Source organism: Rhinopithecus bieti, unplaced genomic scaffold (assembly GCF_001698545.2).
Source record: "Rhinopithecus bieti isolate Rb0 unplaced genomic scaffold, ASM169854v2 scaffold_12088, whole genome shotgun sequence".
NCBI classification, from domain to species: domain Eukaryota; kingdom Metazoa; phylum Chordata; class Mammalia; order Primates; family Cercopithecidae; genus Rhinopithecus; species Rhinopithecus bieti.
In genome coordinates this window covers 1950428-1972520 of record NW_016807975.1, presented here as the reverse complement: position 1 = coordinate 1972520, position 22093 = coordinate 1950428, and positions in this window count along the sequence as shown.

The window sequence follows — 22093 nt, the reverse complement described above, 5'->3', positions numbered from 1 at the left end:
TAACTTTTCCTTTCTTATAGTGTTGAATTTTGNAGTAAAATATTGGAAAACTACAAATGCCATCCATATAAAACTGCTCTGATCAATTTTGATGCATCCACACACATTCAAGTACTAAATAGTCAGAAACAGTTTGAGCAAGATCTCTCTATAAAATGATATTAAGACAAATTTTAAAAGCAAGGTACAAAAGTATCTATATGATATGCTAACTTTTTCTTTCTTAAAATGAAGAAGAGTATACACACATATGTTTACTTATTTTTAAAGGAAACACAAAATAATAAATTATGAAAATTCTGGCCTATAAGAGGTGTCAAGGAATACAATGAGGGTTTATGAGATTAACCTAGGACTTCTGTAACTTTTCCTTTCTTATAGTGGTGAATTTTGTACCATGTAAATGTTTATATTTTCAAAATATAAAATTAAATAAAACAGATTACAAGAAGTAACAACATTCTTCAAAATAAAGAAATAAAAGATGATAGACAAATGTTTATAATAGCCTTGCAATAATAGCCAACATTTGAACACAGCCCAAAATTTAATCAACAGGAAAATGGTGTCTCTGGGAATTTCAGATAATGTAATATTATTTGGCAATAAAAAGGAACAAGCTATGATTCATGCAATGTCATTAATGACGCTCAAAAATAATATCCTGAGTAAAATAAGCCTGACATACAAAGGTACACACTGTTACCACATTTATACAAAAACCTAGAACAGGAAAACCAATTTATTGTGACAGAAAGAAAGTCTAATGATCTTCCCTCTATTGTAGACATTCCTCAACATATTATAGTTTGTTTCCTTGGTTCCCATTTTGGTAGCTACCATATTCTTCAAAAGCCCATTATTCATTTTAGAACTAAAGTGTTGCCTTCCCAAGCCAAGTGGTTTTCTCTTTAAGTATAGTATTTGACAGTCTGCCAGCTACCGTCTTTTATAATGTCCCCAAATTATGGGCAACCTGTATTCCTTAATCTATTTGTCCAAATATGACTAGAGGTAGACCACATATTCCTCAGATCCTCATTGTGAGTACTTACTGAGTATCTGTGGTGAATGTCTTAAGATTATATTTGTATTTATTAAAACTTGGGTTGACTGGGAGGCGGAGCTTGCAGTGAGCCAAGATCGTGCCACTGTACTCCAGCCTGGGTGACAGAGTGAGACTCTGTCTCAAAAAAAATAAATACATAAAAAAAAAAAAAAAGGGTTGAAAAATCAGGAAGTACCTGTCAAATATTTTTCTTTCATCCCTTAAAAGTAGGATAAAAGTAACAGAAGAACACCATTATTTCACAATGTGTGTTCTATTTGTTATGTATAATAAATATACACATTTTATATTTATTCCAGATAAATATTTTAATATGAATGATTAATGATTTTTTTTCTCATAGTTTTCCAATGAAGGACGAGGCCTTCTTTTTAATGTAGGAGTCTATGAATGATCAGTCATATGGTATGGTAAGAATTTTCCACTCTGGACTAGATGTTAGATATTATAGGAGATTGATAGAACTTGTTTTAAAGATTTTCTATGATTATTTTTTGTAAACCTTATTTTTCAGAGCAGTTTTAGTTCAGAGCAAAATTTAGAGGAAGGTACAGAGATTTCCTATATACCATTTCCTCCTTATTTGAATAGCCTCCCCCACTGTGAACATCCTGCAAAAGAATGGTACATTTGTTACAACCGATGGACCTACATTGATATAATTATCACTCACAGTCCATGAACTGCATTAGAGTTTATTGTTGGTATTGAACATTCTGTGGATTTTGACAAATATATAACATACATCCACCATTCTATGTCATACAAAATAATTTGATTGTCCTAACCATCCTCTGTACACTGCTTATTTAATCCTTCTTTCCTCTAACTCCTCACAACAACTGACCCTTCTGTGGTCTCCATAGTTTTGCCTTTTCTCAGAATGCCATATAGTTGTAATTGGGCAGTATGTAACCTTTTCAGATTGGCTTCTTTTACTTAGTAATAGGCATTTAAGATTCCTCCACATTGGGCCAGGCACGGTGGCTCACTCCTGTAATTCCAGCACTTTGGGAGGTTGAGGTGGGCAGATCATCTGAGGTCAGGAGTTCGAGACCAGCCGGGCCAACATGGTGAACCCTATCTCTACTGAAAAAAATACAAAAATTACCTGGGCATGGTGACGCATGCCTGTTATCCCAGGTACTCAGGAGGCTGAGGCAGGAGAATCACTTGAACCTGAGAGGCAGAGGTTGTAGGAAGCTGAGAAGGCGCCACTGCACTCCAGCCTGGGCAACAAGAGTGAAACTTATTTATTAACTTATTTATTATTTATTTATTAACTTTCTGAAGGACATCTTGGTTGCTTCCAAGTTTTGGAAATTATGAATAAAGGTGATATAAACATTTTGTACATGTTTTCTGTGGATAAGTTTTCATGCATTTAGATAAACATTAAAAAGTTGATTGCTGGATCTTACTGAGAAGTGAAGCCAGCTGGATTTCCTGGGTTGAGTGGGGACTTGCACAACTTTTCTGTCTATCTAGAGGATTGTAAACACACCAATCAGAGCTCTGTAAAAATGCACCAATCAGCACTCTATGTCTAGCTAAAGGATTGTAAATGCACGAATCAGCACTCTGTAGAAACGCACCAATCAGTGCTCTGTGTCTAAAGGATTGCAAATGCACCAATCAGCACTCTGTAAAACGGACCAATCAGTAGGGTGTGAGTGGGGACAAAAAAAGGAATAAATGCTGCCCACCCCAGCCAGCAGCAGCAACCTGCTTGGATCCCCTTCCATACTGTGCAAGTTTTGTTCTTTCACTCTTCACAATAAATCTTGCTGCTGGTTACTCTTTGGGTCTGTGTCACCTTTAAGAGAAGTAACACTCACCACGAAGGTCCGTGGCTTCATTCTTGAAGTCAGCGAGACCAAGAACCCACTGGAATGAACCAACTCCGGACACATTATGGTAAGACTATTTCTACTTTTGAAATAAACTATCAAATTGTCTTCCAAAGACTATGTATTCTCACCAGAAATGGATGAGAATCCCTGTGGCTCCATACGTTCCCCAGCAATTGGTGTTCGTAGTATTTTGAATCCCAGCCTGTTATAGTCTTTGGCCCAATTTGTAATTAGGTGGTTCGTTTTCTTACTGTTGCATTATAAGAGTTCTCTGTATATTTATTAATAGATAGTAGTCCTTTATCAGATTCACTTTTTACAAATATTTTCTGCTGGTCTATGACTTATCTTTATCTTACCTCGAGTGTGTCTTTCACAGAGCAGAAATTTTTAGTTTTAATGAAATCCAGCTTATCAAATATTTCTTTTGTGGATCATGCCTTTGGCATTATATCTAAAAACCCAAAGCCATACCCAAGGTTATTTAGATTTTTCTCTTATGTTATCTCCGAAAAGTTTTACAGTTTTGAGTTTTACATTTAATCCGATGATTCATTTTGAGTAAATTGCAGTGAAGGTTGTAAGATCTGCATCTTAATTCATTTTTCTTGTTATTTGTTAATTTGGTATAATAATATCCTTTTGTCACAGCAGCATTTGCTGAAAACGTTTTCTTTTCTCCTTGTATTGCCTTTATCCCTTTGTCAAAAATCAGTTCACTGCATTTGTGTTTGTCTAATTTTTTGGACTCTCTATTCTGATCCATTGATCTATTAATCTATTTTATTGCCAATACTTCACCGAATTGGTTACTATAGCAGTTTAGTAAGTCTTGAAACCAGATAATGTCAGTTTTCTGATTTTGTTCTCCTTTAATACAGTGTTGTCTATTCTGAGACTTGCTTTGTATATGAACTTTAGAATACATTTTTCAATATGCACAAAATAACTTGCTGTGGTTTTCACTGGGATTGTATTGAATTTATATATCAAATTGGGAGAAAATGACATCTTAAGAATATGGAATTTTTATATCCTTAGCCATGGACTATCTCTCAATTTATGTAGTTCTTCGTATTCAACAGTTTTGTAGTTGTCTTTAGGTAGATTTTGTCCATATTTTCTTAGATTTTTACTTAAGTATCTCATTTTGAGGGAGTGTTAATATAAATGGTACCGTATTCTATATTTTAAATTCTACTTGCTCATTGCTGATGCAGAAGAAAATATTGTTTAACTTGTTCTTGTTCTAGTTGCCTAAATTTGGAAGCTTCGATTAGTGATTTTAGTATTTTATTTTTTTCTAACTTATGCATTCAATACTATGAAGTTTCCTCTCAGCACTGCTTTTCCACACATTTTAGTGTTGTATTTTAGCTTCGTTTGAAATGTATTTTTAAATTTACTTAAAGATTCCTGTAATCCACGTATTATTTATAAGTGTTATTTTTAATCTCCAAGTATTTGGGGATTTGTCCAGTCATCTTTCTGCTATTAACTTCTAGTGTAATTTCTTTGTGGTCTGAGAATCTACTTTGTATAATTTCTATTCTTTTAAATTTGTTAAGATTTGTTTTACAACCCTGTGGTATATTTTGGTGAATATTCATATGAGTTTGATAAAATACATATTCTAATATTACTGAATTAACTAGGCTATTGGTAATTGTATCCAGTTGATGGTGATCCTGTTGAGTTACGCTGTATCTTTGCTTATTTTCTATCTGCTGTCTCTACCCATTTGATGATTCAGCAATGTCGAAGTCTCCAATTATAGTAGTGTGTTCTCTTTGCAGTTCTACACGTTTTTCCTCATATATTTTGAAGCTCTGCTGTTAGGTACTTGCGTACTAACTGTCATTATGTCTTCTTAGAAAATTGGCCCCTTTATCATCATGTAATCCCATTCTTTAGCTGTGATAATATTCCATGCTCTGACATCGGTACTCTAAAATTAATGTAGCTACTCTCATTTTCTTTTTATTAGTCTTAGTATGTTGTGGCTTTCTCCATCCTTTGCTCTTAATCTCTGTATGTCTTTATATTTAAAGTCAATTTATTGTAGACAGCATATAGTTTGTCTTGTTTTTCTATCCCACTTTGACTTTGTCTTTTAAATATATTTTTACCTTTTAAATAAAAAGTGACTATTGATATAGTTGGATTTATATTTACTATATTGTTATGGTTTCTTATTTGATGTCTTTGTTATTTGTCACTGTTTTTGTTATCTACCCTTTTTCTACCTTTTATGGTTTTAATACAGCATTTTGCATTATTCTATTTCCTCTCCTTTCACAGGTAGCACAAGTACAAAATAATAATAATGTATTTCTAATTTCCTCCCTCTTGTTCTTGGAATCATTGCTATCATTCAATTCTTGTATTTGTAAGTATACATAAACATATCTATATCTAGTTACATGCATAAACATATATAATCAAATACATTGTTGCCATTATAATTATTTTGTTAAATCAGTTGAGAATAAGAAAATAAGTGTTTTATTTAACCATTATTTATCTCTTCTCCAGTGCTCTTTCTTTTATGTAGATTCACATTTATGATCTATCTCTGTTTCTTTCTCTCTGAAGAACTTCATTGAACATTTCTTGCAAGGTAGATGTAGTAGCAAAAAAAAAATTCAAATTTTATTTATCTGAGAAAGTCTTTATTTCTTCTTCATTTGTGAAGGCTAATTTTGCAGAGTATGAAATTCTAGGTTGGTGTTTTCACCTCTAAATCCTTTAAATATTTCATTCTAATTTTTTCTTGCCTGCGTGATTTATAAGGAGAAGTTGAAAGTAATTCTTATTTTGCTCCTTTATGGGTAAGACATGTTTTTCGTTTCTGGCTTCTTTCAGTAAAAGCTATTTCTCTTTATCTCCACTTTTATGTAGTTAAAATATGCCTAGGTGTAGGGTCTTTTGTTTTTTATTTGTTTGTTTTTGTGACAGAGTCTTACTTTGTCACCCAGGCTGGAGTGCAGTGGCATGATCTTGGCTGAATGCCACCTCCACCTCCTAGGTTCAAGTCTTTCTCATGTCTCAGCTTCCAGAGTAGCTGGGATTACAGGATTGTGCCACCACACCCAGCTACTTTTTATATTTTTAGCAGAGATGGGGTTTGCCAAGTTGGCCATACTGGTCTTGAACTCCCAACCTCAGGTGATCCGTTGGCCCCAGCTTCCCAAAGTGCTGGGATTACAGGTGTGAGCCACTGTATTCGACTGTTTGTTTATTTGTTTGTTTATTTGTTTTTGGCATTTACCCTGCTTGCTGTTCTCTGGACTTCCTGAATTTGTAGTTTGATGGCTATGACTTACTTGGAGAATTTATCAGTTATTCTTGTTTCAAACATGTTTTATCTTTCTTTCTTTCTTTTTTTTTATTCTGTCTCTTTTTCTGGTATTCCCATTATGTATATGCTATACCTTTTGTAGTTGTTCCACTGTTCTTGTATATCTTTCAGTTTTTTCTTTGTTTTATAGTTTTGAATATTTCCACTGACGTATTTTTATCCTATGAGGTTCTTTCTTCAGTTGTGTCAAGTCTACTGATGAGCCTATCAAAGACATTTTTATTTTATTTACAGTGCTTTTGATCTTTAACTTTTTTAAATCCTTTCTTAGAATTTTCATATCTCTGCTTATATTATCCATTTGTTCTTCCATGTTATTTACTTTTTCCATGAGAATGCTTAGCATATTAGGTGTAGTTTTTTAAAAAATCTGGTCTCATAATTCCAATATCACTCACATCTTTGAGGTTAGTTCTGATCCTTGTTGCATCTCATCAAAAATGTTTTGGCCTTTAAGTATGCCTTGTAATTTTTGTTGAAACCTGGGCATGATGTACTAAGTAAAAGAGACTCTGGTACATAGGCTTTTATTGGTGTAGTGATAATGTCCTAGGGAAGGGAAAACATTGTATAGTCATATGATTCGGTCTTAGTCTTTTAGTAGGTTTGGTCTCCTGAGCTGTGAACTTCACAAGTGCTTCTCAGATATTTTTTCACCACTTAGAAGGACAGGATAACTAGAGTGAACTGGAGTTGAAATTTTTCTTTCCCTTTGGATCTCTTTGAATCTGATAAAACCCCAAAACGTTATTTTCTGGTAAAATACTCTTGAGGGAAAGCCTTGTTAAGAAGAGCAGAATGCTCACGATTATTTCAACATGCTTACTGTTGTCCTTTCCTGCAGGAAGAACAAGGGGACGTTTCTCTCTGATCTTCACTGTGACAACCTAGGAGGGCTCCTGGAGCTAAAACTCAAAAAAAGAAAGAAAAAAAAAAAAAAAAAAAAAAAAAACACACACACACACACAATGCACGTCCCCATTCCCAGTCTCTATGACTGGGCCTTCCTGGAGATTTTAACTCTCAGACTTGTTCCTTGTTAGCTTCCAGCAATTTGCATTTACAGTTTAGGCTCTCCTAGTCCAGTGCTAGTTTCTTTTGAGCTTTTTTCCTTACAAGCTTTTGCTTCATTAAGTTGTGATTCTCTGTATTCTCCTGTCTATCTCTTCAAATTTGGGGGCTTTGGTTTGTCCTGTGACCTCACTTTTCTAATGGATCTAAGTTTATTTTTTAACTTGTTCAGCATTTTACTTGTGGGAATGAAGTGTTTATTTCCAAGCTTCTTAGGTAGTAGGCCAGAAACTGGAAGTTGATCTCATCCATTAATTTTTAAACATAGGCTACCTCTTCCTTCATTTTCAGTGTTCTCTTAGTTAAAACATGTGGATGACTCTGAAAGAATTAACATATCTCAGCATCAAAGTATTAAAGGTAACTCAGCAGGCATTCTGCAACAGACTACATTACCATCTAGACACTTCATTTTATCTGAAATACAAGATGCCCCCCAAGGACCTGCTTCAAGACTAGTCTTTATATAAAGTAAGGAACTTTTTAATTCTAGCAAACAAGCTAGCTATCTTGGTTCTTTTCTGCTTATCCCATCTTACTGCAAGTAATAGAGACGTAATGGAGCAAATTCATGCTGTCAGTTCTATCATAACTCTGGAAAAACATAATTCTTGCCTTAGAGTCTCTATTTAGCAAGGATAAAAACAGTTTTTTTTTTTTTTTATATTGTGTTGTATTTAGGGGTTAAATAAGTCTTGCCTTATGCTCTAATAACGAGAAGCATCTTTATTAAGGGCCCATAGCAACAGCAACAAAAGTAATGTGTTTTCAAATAAATTTAGATTCCGTGACTGGTGGAAAAAATGTCTCTCCCCAAGGATGTTCTTGTCCTAATCCTTGAAACTGTAAGTTTCACTTTACATGGTAAGAGGAATTTTACATGTCATTGTTGCTATTCCTGTTGGAATACAAAAAAAGAGAGAGAAGGATTTTATGAATATGATTATCTAAGGATCTTGAAATGAGGACATAATCTTATCTGGATAGGCACTTTGTAATTATAAGGATTCTTAAATGAGGGAGACAAGAGGGTCAAAATCAGAGAAGGGTATCCGAGGACAGAATCAGAGGGTTAGAGAGATACAATTGCTGACTTTGATGACAGAAGGGCCTCACAAGCCAACAAATGCAGGCAGTCTCTAGGAGCTAAAAAGTGTGATGAATCCATTTTCCCCCAGAGCCTCCAGAAGGAATGCAGCCCTGTCAACATTTTGATATTAACCCAGTAAGACTTTTAATCTCCAGAACTATAAGATAATACATTTGAGCTTTTAAAACCCACTGATATAATGTGTCACTGCAGCAACAGAAAACTAAGAGAGGTTTATTCTCATTTCTAATATTTGTCAGAATGTGAAAAAGAAATTTCATGGGTTTAAGAATGAGGTGGTCTTAAGGCAGTCAGGGCCTTGAGCTTCAGAAACTTTTACAATGGAAATTTTTGATGTGTTTGAGAGGGAACTATTCAGAGTGTACATTACAACACCAGAAGTATTGTGATGGCAAAATATAATACCAAGGATTATACAGATTTGTAAATGTCTACAAGAGCCATTACCTGATATGTGAGCAGTTACATATACTATCCTCATCCATGGCATGCATTTATATTTGATTCTAGCACTGAATTACAACCATGTAACCTTAAGATACATTTCAACCTGCCAGTCAAGGTAGCTGCTACTACTTTTCTTAAGTTGGAATATCTGTCATTCAGAATCCTCTCAGAAAAAAGATAAATAACTCAAAGTATTTATAACATAGGGAATTTAATGGAGAACTAGTCACACAAGTGATAGAAGAGCTGAGAAGATAAATGGGGAAACTGATCATACTCAGAGATTAGCAATAGCAGAAAAACACTACATCTCCTAAGTTGCTAATACAAAGAAAAAATTGGAATTCCAAGGGCTGGGATCACCCCACAGGAGTTGTAACTACAGCTTGTCACCAGGAAGCTGAACCACTGTGGAAAATTTATTTGAGGGAGACTGAAGTTGATGGCCTCACCTTTTCCGACCACCCTATCGTCTGCTGCTAGTGCCTCTCATTAACTCCAAACAAGATGGAAGCCAGCTAAAACTGCAGCCAAGGAAAACTAATTAGTAAAGGCCAGGCCCTCTGCTAGAAAAGGCAGAGCAAAGAGGGAGGAGAAATTTGAGAGCAATTGGCTCTGTATCACTTAGCATGTGAAGTTAAGGGGAAAAATAAAAAAGCCCTTACACACACACACAGACACACACACACACGCGCGCGCGCGCACACACACACACACACACACACACACACACACCCCTTGGCTATGTTAAGAAATGTTAAGGAGAACATTTTGAAATTAGGGATTCTTTAAAAAGAGACACATTTTCCACGATGTGGGGATGATCAAAACTCAAAACTGAATTGTGTAAGACTCAGATCTTATGCAGGCATCCTTTCTATTTTGCTTGTCTGAAGTACATCAGCCAAGCAAAATAAAAAGTATAGAGTATACTTTATGCACTGTAAAATTTAAAACTGCATGTCCTTTTATATTACCTCTTTATGTGGAATTAACTATGCTAACTCATAAAATCAATTTACAAATTAAAAAGATAATATAAACACAATTCTCCAAATAATTTTTTAAAATGAGAGTTTTGTGGAAACAATTGTTAAGATGTACTCTTAGATTTATATAATAAAATAGTACAGTGTTGACTGGATATAGGCACACTTGAGCCATACTTTTTTATATTCTCATATTTCAGATCTAACATCGGTATTAATAAGGTAGAGATAATATTGGAATATTGATAGGTTTTTAAAAAATTGTATACTATAAAGTTGATTATTTTATTAGGTGCATTCCTGTATTTCCACATATAATCATTTCAGGCTAAAAATTATCATTGACATTTTAAGTCTAAAGGGAAGCAAAATGTATGCCAATTAGTAGTCAATAATAATTTTCCTCTAGTAGATTATAGTAAGTATCCAGTACGCAGATGATTGACTTCACACAAATAATCATCAAGGCATAATCTGTCTCTCAGCATTTGTCAAGCTTTTCCCTCACCATTTCATCAGAACTGTGACAGGTTTTATGCCCATCTGTCATAATCAACTGAATCCTTTTCAGCCGACAGACTAAAGCACATGGCAAAATTTCTAGATGATATGATGGCCAGAACTCCCTTCTGTCACGAAATTGCAAGGTAGATTGAATGAGGATATTTTTACCTATGACAGGGGAACTGCATTTTGATTCCTCAAAGCAACAAAATGGTATTTTTTGCCCTTATCCATTGTTTTATCATGTTAGAAAATTTTCACATTTTATTTAAATATTATGCCATCTTTTGCTTTATTTTGGCTACAAGAATCTTTTTATCATTTAATACATCTCTATGTAACACAGGTTAATCAGAACACTTTGACATATACTAGGAAGACAAAATTCTCAATTTCATTTTCTCAGTTTAACAGGAATGTATTGAGCTGCAGTGTACTCATTTTTTTATCTTAATGGGATCATAATCTGATAAGAAAAGTAAATATATAAACAAAGTATTACCAGGCAGCGTATTGCATGCAAAAATTAACCCAAGAACAAGGTTAGCATTTAGTAATTAGTATTGAGTAATCAACTCTCTGAATGGTGAGTCAAGTCTTCCTTAGAATCAAAACTTTAAGCTTTTGAGGAAAGTGAGTTTCAATTTGATAATCAGAGTATAAGTGTTTTTATCACAGGAGTAAGAATATGTTTTCTATCTCATTTCCACAGCCACAGTAAGATTAGACATGGAGATAAACCTCAGTTTTCAGTGGGAATCTCCAGACATTTTCTTTGACATCAGAATTCAGCCAAATTCTGCTTTTGCCTTGGCTACAATATTTGGAGTTTCAAATGGATGATAAGTTAAAGAATACAATTTTTTCCTGATATCCCTCCACATCGACTATTATTTAATTCATACCCAAGAAGACTTTTTGTGTACATAACGAAAGTAAGATGCAGAGACAATTCAGAGATAATTTTGTTATCATAAAGCTAATTGCTCCCTTACTTAATTTGCACCTCCAAAGAGTAAGGGCTAGTCTTTCCTGACTGATTCTGCAAACCAACAAAAGCACGGAAAGGCATTAGAAAAGTATACACACACACACACGTATGTGTGTATATATATATACACATATGTATATATATTTATTCATATATATATCTTTTATTCTTTATATCTTAATATATATATATTTACATAATAGTGAATTTGTATTACCACTACTGTCTGAATCTCTTAAGTTCTTAAGTTCTAGGGTAAACAAGATACCAGATAAATATTTTTACTTTAGTCAATTTATACTAGAGATGAGGGAAGTTTTACTAATCTAGTGATTTTAACATCAATCTAACTCTATAATAGCAATTCTAGTGACAAATATGTCTTAATTCTACCTACCCACACCTCAGTGGAAAGTGAACATCTATTTAGTGTCACAAAATGCAAAGCCTGATGAGTGCAACAGCATTCTAGCAGTTGTCAGTGTGGAGAAATTATTGTGAGGCTTTCAATTCCAAAGTTTTAAAAATTGTAATAAGGAAAGTTATAATGCTATAATATTTACACTTTTGATACATTTTCTGCTTTCTTTTATTTCTGTACTTTATTCTAGAATAGTAAATTTGACTTTTGTCTTAGGTTCAGGAAAATATTGATTGTGATACTTACCAATTTAGAAAGCATTCAGGCAAAATTTTTAATTTGGTTCCCCTTTAGCACATAGAAAAATGTATGCTGGGTATTAGAAGTCTACCTAGGTTCCCCAGCTTCACCATCTGCATTCTTCGACCTGTGAGAAGGATTTTTTTTTTTTTTTTTTTTTGCTATGCATTTGGAGTTGTGTTTCTGATTTTTCTAGATGTTCTCCAACTTGCTAGAGACATGTGATTCTGTCTTTGGATCTAGCCAATAATAAAATTCTCTGGCTGAGAGGTTTTGCTTCAGAGACTGGCAGGGTTTTAATTGATTTTAATAATGTAAAATTCCATTAGGAAAATTCCATCAGTTCATTGTGTGAACTAGTTATTTTCATACAGCAAAATTCTCATAAGTGTTCCCATCTATTTCTGAACTATTCATCTTTTTCTTTGATTTGCTTATCTAATTATCTATGCTAATATCACATTGATTTGAAAATGGTGATTAAATTATTGTAATATGTTACAAGCCAATTATACTCCTAATTTTTAAATGACATTGACTTTTACTGCTATTTACTCTATCATATGAGATTTGAAATAATTTTCAATACCAAAGCAAAAAATGCTTTAGAATAATCATTAGATTCGAGTTGAAATGGTTTTAGATGTATATATGAATTTTGTTAGAAGTTCTATTTTTATGATATTAAAACTTCCTAAATTAAGATAACAATTATAGATTTGTGTCTGTTTGATAGTGGCTTTTGGACATGGCTGTGGGATGTGGTCCACTGCTGAGGTAGCGTATGTGTTCAGTAGAAAATTTTTAAAAAAGAATAAAATGAACTGAAAGTCAGGGCTCCTTTTAGTAATTATCATCTTGCAGCAGTTCTAAATCAATATCATGGATAAAATATCCATCTCCATTATGGTGATCTCCTACATCCTCACCCTTATTTACTCCTATGTGATAAGATTTTATAATTTTTATTTAAAAAAAAAATTTGTAGATTAATTGACAAGTAAAATTGTATATATTTATGATGTACAATATAATGTTTTGATATACATATACTTTATGGAATGGCTATATCAAGCAATTTAACATATGAATTACCTCACACATGAATTGCCCCTTGTGTGTTGAGAGCACTTAAAATCTACTTCCTCAGCAATTTTCAAGTATACAATATATTGTATTAACTGTAGCACCAAGGCATACAATAAATCTCTTGATCTTATTTCTCCTATCTAATGAAAATATTTTATCCTTTGACAAACATGTCCTCAGCACCACTGCCCCACAGTCTCTGGTAAACACCATTTTATTCTCTGTTCCTGTAAGTTTGACTTTTTTACACTCAACATATAAATGAAATCATACAGTATGTCTTTCTGTGCCTAGCTTATTACACTTAACGTAATGTTCTCCAGGTTCATCCATGTTGTCACAAATAACAGAATTTAATTTTGGCAAAGGATGAATAGTATTCCATTGTGTATATGTATTACATTTAAAACAATCCATTCATCGATGGACACTTAGATCGAGGCTATGTCTTGGCTCTTGTAAATAATTTTTCAGTGAACATGGGAGTGTAGATGTCACTTGAACATACTGATTTTACTATTTTTTGCATAAATGCCCAGTAGTTGTATACTTGGGTAATATGATAATTTTAATATTTGGAGGAACCTCCATATTGTTTTTTATAATTGCTGTACTAACTTACAATTAATTCCACTAACAGTGTTTCAAGGGTTGCTTTTCCACCACATTCTCACCAACACTTATATATTGTCATTTTTACAGTAGTCATTTAAACAGGTGTGAGATGATATCTCAACATAGTTTTAAATTGCATTTCTCTGATGATTAGTGATATTGAAAATTTTTTTCATATACTTCTTGGCCATTTGTATGTGTTCTTTTGATAAATATCTATTCAGATCTTATGCCCACTTTGTAATGGGATTATTTAGATTTTGCTATTTACTTGTTTGAGTTCCTTATATATTCCAGTTATTAATCCTGTGTCAGAGAACAGGAAATATTTTCTCCCATTCTGTAAGTTGTTTCTTTACTTTGTTGGTTGTTTTGTTTGCCGTATAGAAGATTTTTAGCTTGATGTTATCATATTGTCCCAATTTTGCTTCTGTTGTCTATGTTTTTGGGCTTGTCTTTGCCTAGAACAGGAGCTTTTCTCTGTGTTGACTTTTGCGATTTTTACGGTTTTAGGTCTTATATTAAGTCTTTAAATCTATTTTGAGTTGATTTTTTTTTTCTGTGAACTGTGGGTCTAATTTCATTCATCTAATCCTCACATTGAATATTTTTTGGCATCTTTGTCAAAAATCACCTGACTGTAATGGATATATTTATTTCTGACCCTGCTGTTCTGTTCCATTGGTCAATGTGCCTGACTTTATGACGGAACTATGTTTTTTTTTTTTTTTTTTTTTTTTTTTTTTTTTTTTTTTACTACAGCTTTGTGGTAGATTTTCAGGTTAGTTAGTACAATACCTTTGGCTTTGCTCTCTTTTATTAGTGTAAATTTATGAGGTACAAGTGTAATTTTGTTACCTGCACACTGAGTAATGGTGAAATCATGGCTTTTAGCGTATCCATCACTGAAATAATGTACCTTGTACCCATTAAGTAACTTTCATCTTCCACTCCCATCCCCACCCTTGCAAATCTTCAATGTCTGTCATTTCACGGTCTATGTCCATGTGTACACATTATTTAACTCACACAAATGAGAACATGTGGTATTTGTCTTTCCGTGTCTGAGTTATTTCACTTAAGATAGTGACCTCCAGTTCTATCCTTGTTGCTGCAAAAAATCACGAATTTGTTATTTTTATGGCTGAATAGTATTCCATTGTGTATATATGCCACATGTTTTTACCCATTCATTCATTGATGGACACTTGCGCTGATTTTATGTCTTTGCCATTGTGAATATGGTGTGATAAACACACAGGTAGCTTTTGTTATAATGATTTCTTTTTCCTTTGGGAAGATACATAGTTATAGAATTGCTAGAACAAATGGTGATTCTATTCATTGGGATACTTCCATACCGTTTTTCATAGAAATGGATAGTAAATTGCATTCCTTCCAAGGGGCATACGTTTTTCCTTTCCTCTGCATTGTTGCCAACATCTCTTATATTTTTGTCTTTTTTATAATAGCCATTTTGATAAGTGTAAGATAAATATCTCAGTGTGGCTTTAATTTGCATTTATCTGATGAATAATGATGAGCATTTAAAAAATATATTTGTTGCCTATTTGTATATCTTTTAAAAAATGTCTGTTCATGTTATCTGCCCACTTTTTAATGGTATTACTTGTTTCGTTGCTGTTAAGGTCTTTGAGTTTCTTGCTAAGGCTTTTTTATTCCCGCTCAAGAATATATTGGTTATTCAGGGCCTTCTAGTTCCATATGAATTTTACAATTGTTTTTCTATTTTCATTTTTTTGTGAACAATTTCATTGAAATATTGGGAGAGATTGCATTTAATTTATAGATTGCTTTGGGTGGTAAAGTCATGTTAACAATATTAATTCTTCCAATCCATGAACATTGGATATTTTTCCACGTATTTGTGTCTTTGATTTTTTTCAATTCTTTTTTTTTAATTTTGGAGACAGAGTCTCACTCTGTCACCCAGACTGAAGTGCAGTGCAGTCATAGCTGACTGCAGCCTCAAACCCCTGATCCTCCTACCTCAGTCTCCAAAGTAGCTGGGATGACAGGCACACGCCGCTACACTCAGCTTTCTTCAATTTCTTTCATCAATGTTTTATAATTTTCATATAGCATTCTTCATATGTTGCCTCTACTCCTTAATTCAGTTAATTTTAGATTTTGTAGAGTTAAGTATTCTTGTGAGTGAGGATTTTCTTATTTACATTTCTGATTATTAGAAGTATTGATAAAAGATAAAAATCATACATTTCATTAGTTGTTATGCTGGACTAACATCTCTTCAGTTTTCTAAGCATTCAATTATTCTATCTGGAAGAAAATATTTACTTGCTGTTTGTTTAACCTTTCTTTAAAACGAATATATCAGTAATTGTAATTTCTCTCTTCTTGTATTTGTTACAGCTTCAAAGATAATAATGCTGCTATTATGTGTTTCTTAAAACAAATGGCCACTATTTCACATTTTAACTGAACTATTCCTGATAGTCTCTTCTATACTAGTTACAATATATACAAATTTTCCTGTTAATCTTATTCACAGTTGTTTTGTTTTATTTTAATGACATTGACTATATGTTATGAAAATAACAGCATTTTAAAAGACCACATGATTATTCTTACATAATTTACTGACACATAGATTATATTTTAAATTTCAGAGTTACTTTTAATTTTAATTAGTTACTTTGACGGAATATTATCAAATTTTCCTAGCATCTTTGATAAGACCTCAATATTTTTCTTCCATAATTTTCTGATGCATAAATTTATTGCATTTTACATTTATAGTCATACATAGCAGCCACAGTTTTACTGAATTAAATTTATAATATTAGTATTAAACATATTCTGGTTGATAATTTATATTAGAGAGAATTTTTTAATACTCTTGAATGTTTTACTTATATTGGATTTGACTATTACTTAAAAATAGGTGGAATTTAGCTGCAAACTTATTTAGTCAGGGTGCTTTTCTTTTCTTCTTCATTTTTGTGGGTACACAGTAGGTGCATATATTCAAGGGGTACCTTAGATGTTTTGGTACAGGTATGCAATGTGTGAAAATCACATTATGGAAAATGGAGTACCTATCCCCTCAAGCATTTACTTTTTTGTGTTACAAATAAGCAAATTATATTCTTTTAGTTATCTTAAGATGTACAATTAAGTTATTATTGACTATAGTCAACCTGTTGTGCTATCAAATAGTAGGTCTTTTTCCTTCTATTTTTTTTTTTTTTTTTGGTGTGCTCATTAACCCTTCACAACTCCTCTCCAACTACCATCCCCCACTACCCTTCCCAGCCTCTGGTAACCATCCTTTCACATTTTTTTTTGTCTGTTAATTCAATTGTTTTGATTTTTAGATCCCACAAATACGTGAGAATATGTGATGTTTGTCTTTCTCTCCTTGGCATATCTCACTTAACATACTGATCTCCAGTTCCATCAGTGTTGTTGCAAAATGACAGGATCTCATTTTTTTATGGTTGAATAGTACTCCATTGTGCATACATACGATTTTTTCTTTTTCCATTAATCTGTTGATAAACACTTAGGTTGGCTACAAATGTTAGTTGCTGTGAACAGTGCTGCAACAAATGTGAGAGTATAAATAACTCTTTGATACACTGATTTATTTACTTTTGGGTATATATCCAGCAGTGGGCATGCTGAATCATGCATTTTATTGAGGAAACTTCAAACTGTTCTCCACAATGACTGTACTCATTTATATTTCCACCAACAGTATATAAGAGTTCCTTTTTCCCCATATCTTTTTCAGTGTTTGTTACTACCTGTCTTTTGGGTGTAAGTCATTTTACTGGGGTTGGATGGTATCTCATTGTGCTTTTGATCAGCATTTCTCTAATAATCAGTAATGCTGAGTACCTTTTCATATGCTTGTTTGCCATTTTTTTTTGTCTTTTCTTGAGAAACATTTACGCAAATCTTTTGCCCATTTCTTGATCAAATTATTAATTTTTTTCTATGAAGTTATGAGAGTTTCTTATGGTTATAAATCCCTTGTCAGATGAGTAGTTAGAAATATTTTCTCCCATTCTATGAGTTGTCTCTTCAGTTTGTTGATTGTATTATTTGCTATGCAAAACCTTTTAAACTTATCGTGAGCCCATTTGTCCAGATTTGCTTTGGTTGCCAGTGCTTATGGGGCATTACTCAAGAAATTTTTGCCCAAACCAATGTCCTAGAGATTTTTCCCAATGTATTCTTGTAGTAGTTTCATAGGTTGAGGTTTTAAATTAAGTATTGAATAATTTTCATTTGATTTTGTATATGATGAGAGAGGTCTAATTTTATTTTCTGCATGTGGATATCTAGTTTTTCCAGCACCATTTGTTGAAGGGACTGTCTTTTCCCCAGCATATGTTCTTGGCACCTTTAGGGAAAATGAGTTCACTGTAAGTATGTGAATTTGTTTCTGGATTCTCTATTCTGTTCCATTTGTGGAAGAGTGAACTCATTTTCCTCAAAGGTGCGAAGAACCAAAACCATGCTGTTTTGGTTACTGTATCTCTGAAGTATTATTTGAAGTCAGGTAATGTGATTCTTTCAGTTTTATTCTTTTTGTTCATATAGCTTTGGCTATTTTGAGTCTTTTGTGGTTCCATATAAATTCTAGGAGTTTGTTGTTTTTATGAAGAAGGTTATTTGTTTTTTCACAGGGATTGCATTGGATTTGTAGGTTGCATTGGGTAATATAGGCATTTTAACAGTAGTGATTCCTTCAATCCATAGACATGGAGTATCTTTCCTTTTCATGTGTAGGTGTTCCTTTTGATACTCCAATTTCTTCTTCCTCCTCTTCTTCTTCTTCTTCTTTTTTTTTTTTTTTTTTTTGGGTTTTTTTTTTTTTCCCCATTTTTTTTTCCTCCCCTTTTTTTTTTTTTTTTTTTTTTTTTTTTTTTTTTTTTTTTTTTTTAGACTGAGTCACCCAGGCTGGAGTGCAGTGGCATGATCTAAGCTGACTGCAACCTCTGCCTTCTGGGTTCAAGCTCCCAAGTAGTTGGGACCTCATGTGCGCACCATCACGGCCAGCTAATTTTTTGTATTTTTAGTAGAGATGAGGTTTCACCACATTGGCCAGGCTGGTCTTGAACTTCTGATCTCAAATGATCCACCCACCTTGGCCTCCCAAAGTTCTGGGATTAGAGGCGTGAAGGCATGAGCCACCATGCCTGGCAGTTCTCTTCAATTTCTTTAATCAGTATTTAGTGGTTTTCATTATAGGAATGCTTCATTTCTCTGGGCAAACAAATTCTTAGGTATTTAATTTTTTTTGTAGTTATTGAAAATGGGATTGCATTTTTTAATTTATTTTTCGGATTGTTCATTTTGGCATTTAGAAACACTATGGATTGTTTACATTGATTTTGTATCCTACAAATTTACTAAATTTATCATTTCTCATAGTTACTTTAGTGAAGTCTTTATGTTTTTCCAAATATAAGATCATCTGCAAACAAAGATGATTTGACTTCTTTTACCAAAATTTAAATTCCTTTTTTTTTTTCTCTTGTCTGGTTGCTCTAGCTAGAACTTCCAGTAATATTTTGAATAACAGTGGTGAAAGTGGGCATCTTTCTCATGTTCCAGATATTAGAGGAAAGGCTTTCATTTTCTGCCATTCAGTATGATGTCAGTTGTATGTCTGTTTGTATATAGCTTTTATTACGTGGTGATATGTTCCTTCTATACATGTTTTTTTTAGGGGGTGTTTTTATCATGAAGGGGTGTTGAATTTTATTGAATGCTTTTTCAGCATCAATCAAAATGATCATATCACGTTTATCTTTCATTCTGTCAATGTTAACATCAATTTGATTGATTTGTGCATGTTGAACCACGTTGCATCCCAGGGATAAATTCTACTTGGTCATGATAACTGATCTTTCTAAAGTATTGTTGAATTTCTTTTGCTAGTATTTTGTGGATAATTTTTGCATCAATATTCATCAGAGTTATTGGCCTGTAGATTTCTTTTTTATTATTATTATTATACTGGGTACATGTGTACAACATGCAGGTTTGTTACATATGTATACATGTGGTATGTTGGTGTGCTGCACCCACTAACTAACTTGTCATTTACATTAGGTATATCTCCTAATCCTGGATTTCATTTTTGATGTGTCTTTGTGTGGTTTTTGTATCAGGGTAATACTGGCCTCATAGGATGAGTTTGGAAGTATTCTGGTCAGCATGCTTTCCAAGAATGAACTACCAATAATCTTCACATTTTCTTCTGTGGCAATTAATTTATCAAGTTATTTGTTCTTATTGGGTTAATACTGGTAGTTCAACTATTACTAATGATACAGAGAAGAGACAAGGAAATACTGGGTAGGAAAGGGCAGTTCTTTGGCAAAGGCCCCATCCTCAAGCCTGAATATCCATGGCCCTAAATGAGGACAGGCATTCCTGTTTTCATGCCCAAAAGCTACCTTTTGCCCTGCCATGCCCCCTGATCTGTACCCATATTAACCCCAGACCCAGACTCCAGAAACAGAAAAGGAGAGGAGCAGACAAATAGCAGAACAGTGTGGCAGAGAAAGAGAGAAGGGGCGTCTGAACGCCGAGAGGAGTTCGATTGATGATGGATGGAGAGGAGATCGGCTGCTGAGCGGCCAAACTCTAGGGGAAGATCATCTTCCCCCTCTATCCCCCTCTCAGCTCCTCATCCAGCTTGCTGAAAACCACTTCCACTACTTAATAAACCCCCCACATTCATGCTTCAAGTCTGTGCACGACCTGACACTTCCAGGAGACTGAACAAGAGCTCAGGATACAGAAAGCTGTCACACTGGCCTTCTGCTCTGGTAAAGGGGCAGAGGGTCCACTGAGCTGGATAACATTTAAGCTGTCCATGGATGGCAAGGCTAATAGAGTACACTGTAAAAAACACCCATTTGAGCTTAGGTAGTCACAGGACCCCACCCCTGGAGGCTGCTGTGGGGCTGGAGTCCAGTGCCCTGGCTCCTACCACTGCCTTTCTGTGTGCTCCCCCATCCCATATGGGGTTTGAGCAGTGGCGGTGACCACACAGATGAGCCACACTCCTGTTGCATGTCCTGCGAGGGTGGTCCGAGAACTCTCCTCTTTCACTAAACAATCATCTGTTTCTTTCAGATTTAAAAAATCTTGTTCCAGTGTTTGCAAGTTACATTCTCTTAGAAGTCTATTAACTTTGCTGTGTCTGTGTATAATTCATTATTTTTAATCTCCAATGCATTACTCTGTCTCTTTTTTCCTTATCCAAGCACATAAGTCAGTTTTTGATTAATTTATCTTTTCCAATATTTTCTTATTTTCTATTTCATTATATTTTTGTCAGCCCGTACTATTGTTAATTTGTGCTTTCCTATATTTTTAAAATTTTGTTTAGTACTTTTGAAAAAAAGTATTACTATATTTTCTTTCTTATTGACGAAGGCATGTGATGGTACACATTCTAATCTCAAATTGATATGATGAATTCACTCATCTGTAACATTACGAAGAGGTTTCCTTTTAATAAAAGATTTTTTCCTATAGTTAAATAAGTCTGCAATAAGGATAAAGCCCAGTATTAGAATATGGTGATGTCCTAATTCCAGTGTCTGTGTATGTGACCATATTTGGAAATAGAGTTTTTGCAGATGTTATCAAATTAAGATGAGGTCAGTATAATGAGCTCCAGTCCAATATAATTAGAATCCTGACAAGCAGAGGCAAGCATTATGTGATGACATACACAGGGAAATGGACATGTGACAACAGAGGCAGAGACTGAGGCCTTGCCACTGCAAGCTAAGAAATACCAAGAATTGCTTGGCAAACGACTAGAAGCTAGGAGGGAGCAGGGAAAGATTTGTTTTTCTAGGTTTCAGAGGGAGCTTGAATTCCGATATCTAGCCTCCAGACTGTGATACAATACATTTCTCTTCTTTTAAGCCACCCAATGTTGGTACTTTGTTACAGCAGCCCTAGGAAACTAATATAACCATCTACCCAGCCAAACAAACAAAAACAAAATAGGCAGCACATGAACTTTTAAATTATTGTTTTCTAAGTGTAACAGTCATTTCAGTGCTATTTCAGTACTGGTGCTACAATTTCAGAATTTTGTTGATCAATATTTAAAACAAAATTACCAGAGGAAAAATCCTTATCATAAATGAGATACCTATTCCTGCCTTTGTAAGTTACAGGATATAAGGAAGTTTCAGTTGCCACTTTCTGAAGGATTAGAATTCTGAGTCATCCCTCCATGATTTATTTTAAGCTTTTCTATTTATAGTCTGTCTGCCACAATACCCGTTATATATATATATATATA